The 6,000-nt window shown below is 59.6% G+C and overlaps 1 long non-coding RNA gene across 1 annotated transcript in view; it reads right to left on the bottom strand.

Annotated features, from left to right (window-relative positions):
* The window catches only part of LOC128830791 (uncharacterized), an 8,570-nt gene extending 4,719 nt beyond the window's left edge, over positions 1-3,851 (bottom strand). The window contains exons 1-2 of the long non-coding RNA XR_008443687.1: positions 2,349-3,851; positions 1,463-1,644 (exon numbers count right to left, since the gene is read on the bottom strand). This is a non-coding gene — a long non-coding RNA (uncharacterized LOC128830791). The remainder of the gene's footprint in view (positions 1-1,462; positions 1,645-2,348) is intronic.
* Between the last annotated feature and the right edge of the window lie 2,149 nt (positions 3,852-6,000).

Here is a 6,000-nt window from a genome sequence, read left to right as displayed (position 1 = left end):
CCCGGCTCTAGTTCCCTCGGGCTAGGTCAGGAGCCCAGTGGCCCAGGCCTTGCTGTCCAGGGGGGGCCTGCAGGTGGCCTCTCCACAGGCTGTAGCCTTGAAGACGCCAAGGTATCATGCCCTGAGCCCACAAGACACTCTGGGGGCTTGTTTCTCTTGCCCCCCATGGGGCCCTGAGCCCAGCAGTGCCTCCTCAGCAGGAAGGGAGCAATCGAGGCACCATTAAGAAGCTGTCAAGAGGGAGCAGCTGGTTCCTTCAGCCACCGAGTGCCAGAGAATGTGGGGTTCAAGGTGGGGAGGCCCTGGGTGGTGCAGAGGGGAGCCAAGCTGTTGCTTCCTGCCTGCTTGCAGGCCAGAGAAGCTGGAAGCAGAAGGGAAGCTCTGCTGGCATCCCACTTGGGGCCCCAGGAGAGAATCCACCAACCACTGGCTCCCCCTCCAAGGTTGGTTGGCATGGGATCAGCTGCCTCCCCCCCGCCACACACACACCCATTTAGCATGCAAGGCAGGGACCCATGGGCCCATCACTTTGTGGGGCACAGGAGAGGCGCCAACCTGCCACTCATGAGCAAGACCCAGACCCATGGACCCAGCTAGAGGTGCCAGACAGGGGCCAGCCACCCCCTCACTTTTTGCCCTTTGGGGAAAAGGAAACAAACCGTGAAGGGCCTAGAATGTATCCGGTGCCCCTCAGCACCTAGGGAAGTCCCCATGTGCATCAGGGCCCAGGCCCAGGCCCTCCCGGGGCCTGCAGAGAATGCAGGGGTGGGAGCAGCTGCTGAAGGAAGCCCTGCCTGTACCTCCTGTTCCCGTCAGTCCCTCTTCAGGGAGGGAGACAGAGATAAGGGAGATAAAGGGATTTAGGCAAACGTGCGGGAATTCACCTGCCCCCCTCCTCCTGCCACTGCTGACAAGCCGGAATCAGCCCTCAGCAGCAGCAGGCGCTTAGGCAGGGATCTGCGAGGGCAAGGGGAGCACGTATACCCAAGGGACAGAGTTCAGATGGGATTGCAGACAGGGCTGGGCTGCAAACACAAAGGGCTGGCCTCTTCTACCCGGTTCCCAGGACCAGCCCCTCGCACATACCTAGCGTAGTGCCTGTTGGCCACGGATTCACCCCTCACACCAGGGCCAGCGCCCCTCTTCCCCTTTCACAGACTGCAACCAAAGAGAGACAGCAGCACCGGGCTGGAACTGAACCCAGGCGTCCCGGCAAGGAAGATGCCCACCACCTCTCTACACCCCACTTCCTACCCAGCGCCAGGACCAGAACCTGGCAGGCTCCATGCTGTAACTCCTAGACCTCACTCCCGCCCCGATTTATTTGAGTTTGGTGGGGGTTCTTTAGGGACAAGTCTTGCCTCTCTGAAAGAGCAGAGTAACCCAGCCACAGGCCAGGCCACTGCGGAGATAACTCAGTGATAGAACCTGTGTTCAAGCAAAAGCAAAAAAATCCTCCCACCTAGAATCCTTGGTGTGGTGGAAGGGCCTGGAAGGCTTGCATGGGCGCTGAAGTGTTTGCACCTTATAGGTCAGGCCCTGCTGTGGGGAAGTGCACACCGTTGGAGTCCTGGCTGGCACGGGCAGGGCACGGCTCTGGGGAAGCTCGCAGCTCTGAAGTCCCAGCAGATGCGCTGAAGGGCCCTGGAGGAAGAAAGCCACAACAGGTGGTGCTGCAATACAATGCCAGCAAACGGGAGGCGTTTCGGGATCAAGGCAGGGGTCAATGGCACAGTGATAGACTCATTTCTAATCCAGCAGGGGGTAAAGAGCAGCTTCCTGCAGCAGGAGAGGGGGCTGGAGACCATGTGTAACAACAGCCAGAGCGCCCAGGGGCTGGGGAACCAGCAACCTCTGCAGAGCCCAGCCAACATTTCTCCTAGCCAGCTAACCCTGGAGCGTGGCCCACTGCCTGCCACTCTGCGGTACACGTTCTAACAGGCCATGGCTGCTCCAGACTCCACACCAAAACCGGATGGCAGGTGGGGAGCTCAGAGCGATCGTCATACAGGTCTTAAGGGCCATATGGTACCAACCCCTGAACACAAGCCTGGCCATGCATTCCCAGCATCACAAGGGCCACACCTAGGGTTGCCAACTTTGATGGAAGCTATTCTGGGAGATTCCCCCGCCCCCCAAACATGACAATGTCATTTTCTTTAAATATCCTATTCAAATCTCCGGGATTGCTTTCAATAGTCACCAGAAAATCAGTTCCAGGAGACTCCAGGCCAATCCTGGGGGGTTGGCAACCCTCTAGCCACACACATACAGCACGGATTTTCTACAGCCAGGTCAATGCCTTTCATGGGGTGCATTGTGCATCTCTGGGGCATATTGGTACCCACCCATAGGGCACGTTGTGCAGGTGTGCTTTGCCTTTCCAGGGCTGTACGGTCACATTACTGCGGGGCCGGCTGCATTTCCATCAGTCCTTTGGGACATCCCCTTCCTCCCCCTGGGGCATCGTTTGGCGGGTACCATGGCAGTGAAGTCCCCCAGCGGCATGCTGAGCTGAAATGTGAACAGGCACACAGGTAGAGGGATGGGGGTGCAAAGGCCTTGCCTGGATCCCCTACGTGCTACCTGCCCATCACCAGCACTCCAAGCCCAGGAGAGATAGATAGGCCTCTCCCCCAGGGAGAGAGGGGTCCTGGGCCTGGCTGCTGGGAGCAGCGGTGCCCTGGCCAGGACTGGAGGCCTTGTCCATGTGGCTCCCATTCGCCCAGCACTCCTAATCTATGTGCAGGATTCTCTGCTGAAACCAGCAAGGCAGCAGGGGGCCCAGTGAAACTCAGGGGGAGCTGGCTGATGCACAAGGCCCTGCAGATAAGCAGCAAATCCCTGATAGCACCCCCAGCACACCTCAGTGCAAAGTCACACAGCCCTGGGCTTGGAGAGGAGCCGATAAAGAGACCGCCTGGCCCTCCTTCAGGGGAACAAAGACCTCCACTAACAGCTAGCAATAAAGCACTGACACTTCCCATTAACACTTCCCAACAGAGAACAAGGGGGCAGCGGGCGGGGCCTGGGGCTCATTGCCCCACAGGAGGCCCCATGAAAGGCCTGTGAGGATTATCCAGGTGCAGCAGTTGAGCTGCCTTGTTAGCAGCATCAAGGAGTCTTCAGCATCCATCTCACACCTGCACTGGCTGCAGATCCCCTCCCCAGCAGAGCTCTGGGGTTTGGTTAAAGGACTGGTGTGTGGCCATCTAACACTAACATGTCTCCACACCGTCTGCTTAGTCCTCAGCTCCATCAGGCTGCCACCAAGGGGTGGGTTAGGACAGTCACCCTCCCAGCTTTAGTGGTGGGGAAACTGAGGCACGGAGCTTAAGTACCCTGTCCAAAGCTATGAGTGTTAGAGCAGGGAACAGAACCCAGGAGTCCTGGCTCGCACCCCTCTAGGCCTCGCTTTCTCTCCACCCAAAGTGATGGCAGTACACAGAGATGGGAGGCCCTAGCCCCCCTCCTCTAACCACTAGATCCCACTCCCTCCCAGCACCAGAACAGACCCAGGAATCCCAGTGCCCTGGTGTTCTTTGCCCTGGAGTCAGTCCAGCCCACGGAAAACGAGAGAGCTGCCAATTTCTGCCTCAGACTAAGCCAGGGGAGTCCCCTGCAGCTCCCGGGGAACCCGAGCACACATCGGGGTGCACCATGGGCAGAGAGCCCTGCCCCGGAGCCTGCCGCTTGCAGCCCTGACTGCACAGCGTGCACAGGCTGCATTCCAGAGCAGGCTCTTTCTGCGGTGACTTCATGGCAGGAATGCAGCTTCAAACAGGAAGCGAGGAGGCGCCAGGAATGCTGCTCCTGGCCTTTGGCACAGTGTTTTGTTTGTGCTTCTTAAAGGGCTGGATTCTCTCCCTTCTCCCCCCCTAACTTGACCTCTTGGGGATCGGTGACCCCCCGCCACCTTTCCAATTCAGTCCCCACCCCACTGGCATTCCAGCCACCGAGACGCCCCGCGCCAGAGAAACGGGACGCAGCTGGGAGGCTGGGCAGAGCAGCGACTGCAGGATGCTGCACGTCCAACAGACTTGCGCCACAATCACCCCATCCCACGTGGCCCAGGCGCAGGACAGGGGCCTAAGACTCCTGGGTTCTTGTTTCCAGCTCCCATACACATTCCCTCTATGGCGACGGACAAGAGGCCTAACAGGGGGGTGGCAGGAGCTCCTGAGTTTCAAACTCAGCTTTGCCACCCATTCCCTCTGCATCCTCAGGAACATCACATCCCCAGTGATGTTACACACCTACCACACGGGGTGGAGAGGCTGGGCTGTGACAGAGGAGAGTCCCATGAAGCCACTTCCTCTCCCCGCACCTCCCTCCCCACTTACATTAGCATTCCCAGAGAGCTACTTACTACTCACTGGGAAGCAGGATGAGGAGATGCCAGGCATAGCGTCTGGGTAGGAAGGTCTCTGCTGGCTAAGCAAGCTCAACCATCTCCCGGCAGATTTCAGGCTCCTCAGCTGCTTCCAAGTCAGTCGTCCCTGAAGCAGTTTGCAGACGCTGTTCCTAACACAGACAGCTGGGCTGCTCCCCCAGGGCGAGTGAGTACTGCCCAATTGCTTCCATCTCTCTGGCAGAGCGGGACTGGGCACCCGAGTCCCCCTACAGGGCAATGCTCCTTCAGATCACCTGGGCAAGGGTCTGATCTCTGTGCACTGAGAAGGGGAGGGCTGGTCCTTCAGGTGCCATGCAGGTACCAAGCCAGGCAGGCGGCCAGCATTCAGGGCCATATGCATGTAGCTGTAGGGTGGTGGCCCAAGACCCTTTCTTCCCTGGCACAGCGGGATACTAATGCCCCAGGGAACACCAGACATGGGCACACTGGTACCCGTGGCCTCTCCTCCAGCAGCTGGGTTGGAGCACAGGTACTGTGCTGGCCTGCCTGCCTCCCTCTCCTGTGCATCTGGCAGCCACCGGCCTGGTGCAGACCCTAGGGTCAGAACACACCCAGCCCCATGGGCCTGGACAGCCTTTGAGCTCTGCTTGCTAGCGCTGTTCTGCATCTCTGTGCAGGCCCCCCCATCAGGTAACCACCACCTGGGCAGGGAGCGGGGCCCTGCTCCAGCCGGCTTGCCTCCCCATTCCCCAGCCATGTCGTTTGCCAGAGGAGCCCACAGATGTTGCAAGAGTAAAGCTCCGTGGGGCAACGCTGCTCTAACGAGCTCCCTGCTCTGCACATGCACTCAGCTGCCTGCTGCGAGGGGACCTGCCAGGTCAGGGCATCGCTGCCTCAGGATCTGGCCCACTCCCACCCACAATGCACTGCTGCCCCAGCAGCCAGGGCCTTCTCTCCCACAAACACGCACATACACCCACCCACCCACCCGCCCAGGAGGCTTTGGCCTGGCTGCACCATCCCAAGTCAGTGCAATGTGCTGAAGGGAAGCTGCTGCCCTCCAGTGTCCAGCTGCCCACACTGCACTCAAAGGGGGCAGGTGACAACGGGCACTGCATTGTGCAGAGGGATCCGTCAGCCCAGCTGCTGCGGCCTTCCCCTGACCTCCGAGCAACAAGCCCAGCCAGGCCCCAGACGCCGCTGCCAGCACCCCACCTGGACTGGGACTACAGTGCAAACCTGGCTCCTGTGGGCCTGGGGCGCCCACCCTCACCCACCTTGTATCCTGCACCCCGGAGCTGGTGGCAGGGAGAGGCCCCACTGCTGCTGGAAATCTCCCCAGGTTGCACCGGGCTGCTCAATTAGCTGGTAGGTTGGCCATGGAGCCTCCCAAGTCTGCATTGGCCCCTGGGACTAGAGGTGCCCACCTTTCCATACCCCACCCAGCTTGGCAGAATACAGAAAGGGACTAAGCCCTGCACAATCCCTATCATGGGAAGGAGGGACCCCAGAGCATCCCCCTACATCCCTAATGGGAAGGTGCATTTCCTCCACCTCCAGAGTGTGCCCCTCTGATAGGAATGGGTATTTCCCTCATCAACCCCTTCTCTATTCTCCCCCACACACCTGTCTGTCTCTATCCTGAC

This window comes from Malaclemys terrapin, chromosome 2 (assembly GCF_027887155.1).
Source record: "Malaclemys terrapin pileata isolate rMalTer1 chromosome 2, rMalTer1.hap1, whole genome shotgun sequence".
Classification (NCBI taxonomy): Eukaryota; Metazoa; Chordata; order Testudines; family Emydidae; genus Malaclemys; species Malaclemys terrapin.
The sequence above is the reverse complement of the archived record's forward strand: the minus strand, read 5'-3'. Positions and strand labels throughout refer to the sequence as shown.